This window comes from Pristiophorus japonicus, unplaced genomic scaffold (genome assembly GCF_044704955.1).
Source record: "Pristiophorus japonicus isolate sPriJap1 unplaced genomic scaffold, sPriJap1.hap1 HAP1_SCAFFOLD_1224, whole genome shotgun sequence".
Lineage (NCBI taxonomy): Eukaryota > Metazoa > Chordata > Chondrichthyes > Pristiophoridae > Pristiophorus > Pristiophorus japonicus.
The window spans coordinates 25,001-27,500 of NW_027250888.1; positions in this window are offsets into that span (position 1 = coordinate 25,001).

The following is a 2,500-nucleotide window of genomic DNA, read 5'->3' on the forward strand; positions in this document are numbered from 1 at the left end:
CTCCACCCGGCCTCAGCCATCAGCCCTGCCTGCCTCCAGCCGCCTTCTGGTTAATGAGTTATCCAGCCTGGCACTTCGGTTGCGCCAGCGAGACCAAGTCTCGGCTTTGGTTAATGATTTGAGCCGAACCGACCTGCCCCCCGCCTCCCCCGGGCTGAACTCGGGCAGGTCTGCCGATTTCCCGACTCCTTTCGGGGCCTAATCGGGTCGCGCGAGCCGCCTGGCGCGACCGGGGACATGCCCCGGCCTCTGCCAGGCCTCGGGCTGCCGTTTTTGAAGCCCGACCAAAAACCCGAAAAATGGACAAAAATGGAAAAAATTCCCGCCCAAAAAGGGTGAATAGTCGGTTGGGCGGCAGCCCTGGTCGGTCTCTGCAGACCTGGAGGCTCGAGACGTTTGTTTGGAAAACTCACCAAGTCTCGATTCTGCCACCTCCTACCTCTGTGCAGATACCCCGCCAACCCCCAAGGACAGAAATGACAAGTGTCAAGTTGGCGGGGCGTCGGGCCACCTGCTGCCGGCCATGAGCATCCAAATCCCCGCAAAAGGGGCATTTTCATTTCTTCATCGGGACTTCCGACAATTGCCGAGGTTCAACTCATTAACGTTGTTCGCAGACACTTGCCAGAAAATGCAAGTGGCCACTTTGCCGGGCCGACTCGCTTGCCCAAGCGGGAAACCATCAACCGCAGGCCCGGTAAGGCGGCCGAATCTGACCTCATAGACTTCCACACAACGGGACTTTTGACTTTCCCGGCCGCGGGTGGCCTCCACCCGGCCTCAGCCATCAGCCCTGCCTGCCTCCAGCCGCCTTCTGGTTAATGAGTTATCCAGCCTGGCACTTCGGTTGCGCCAGCGAGACCAAGTCTCGGCTTTGGTTAATGATTTGAGCCGAACCGACCTGCCCCCCGCCCCCCCCGGGCTGAACTCGGGCAGGTCTGCCGATTTCCCGACTCCTTTCGGGGCCTAATCGGGTCGCGCGAGCCGCCTGGCGCGATCGGGGACCATGCCCCGGCCTCTGCCAGGCCTCGGGCAGCCGCTTTTGAAGCCCGACCAAAAACCCGAAAAATGGGCAAAAAGGGAATAAATTCCCGCCCAAAAAGGGTGAATAGTCGGTTGGGCGGCAGCCCTGGTCGGTCTCTGCAGACCTGGAGGCTCGAGACGTTTGTTTGGAAAACTCACCAAGTCTCGATTCTGCCACCTCCTACCTCTGTGCAGATACCCCGCCAACCCCCAAGGACAGAAATGACAAGTGTCAAGTTGGCGGGGCGTCGGGCCACCTGCTGCCGGCCATGAGCATCCAAATCCCCGCAAAAGGGGCATTTTCATTTCTTCATCGGGACTTCCGGCAATTTCCAAGGTTCAACTCATTAACGTTGTTCGCAGACACTTGCCAGAAAATGCAAGTGGCCACTTTGCCGGGCCGACTCGCTTGCCCAAGCGGGAAACCATCAACCGAAGGCCCGGTAAGGCGGCCGAATCTGACCTCATAGACTTCCACACAACGGGACTTTTGACTTTCCCGGCCGCGGGTGGCCTCCACCCGGCCTCAGCCATCAGCCCTGCCTGCCTCCAGCCGCCTTCTGGTTAATGAGTTATCCAGCCTGGCACTTCGGTTGCGCCAGCGAGACCAAGTCTCGGCTTTGGTTAATGATTTGAGCCGAACCGACCTGCCCCCCGCCACCGCGGGCTGAACTCGGCAAGGTCTGCCGATTTCCCGACTCCTTTCGGGGCCTAATCGGGTCGCGCGAGCCGCCTGGCGCGATCGGGGCCCATGCCCCGGCCTCTGCCAGGCCTCGGGCAGCCGCTTTTGAAGCCCGACCAAAAACCCGAAAAATGGGCAAAAAGGGAATAAATTCCCGCCCAAAAAGGGTGAATAGTCGGTTGGGCGGCAGCCCTGGTCGGTCTCTGCAGACCTGGAGGCTCGAGACGTTTGTTTGGAAAACTCACCAAGTCTCGATTCTGCCACCTCCTACCTCTGTGCAGATACCCCGCCAACCCCCAAGGACAGAAATGACAAGTGTCAAGTTGGCGGGGCGTCGGGCCACCTGCTGCCGGCCATGAGCATCCAAATCCCCGCAAAAGGGGCATTTTCATTTCTTCATCGGGACTTCCGGCAATTTCCAAGGTTCAACTCATTAACGTTGTTCGCAGACACTTGCCAGAAAATGCAAGTGGCCACTTTGCCGGGCCGACTCGCTTGCCCAAGCGGGAAACCATCAACCGAAGGCCCGGTAAGGCGGCCGAATCTGACCTCATAGACTTCCACACAACGGGACTTTTGACTTTCCCGGCCGCGGGTGGCCTCCACCCGGCCTCAGCCATCAGCCCTGCCTGCCTCCAGCCGCCTTCTGGTTAATGAGTTATCCAGCCTGGCACTTCGGTTGCGCCAGCGAGACCAAGTCTCGGCTTTGGTTAATGATTTGAGCCGAACCGACCTGCCCCCCGCCCCCGCGGGCTGAAGTCGGGCAGGTCTGCCGATTTCCCGACTCCTTTCGGG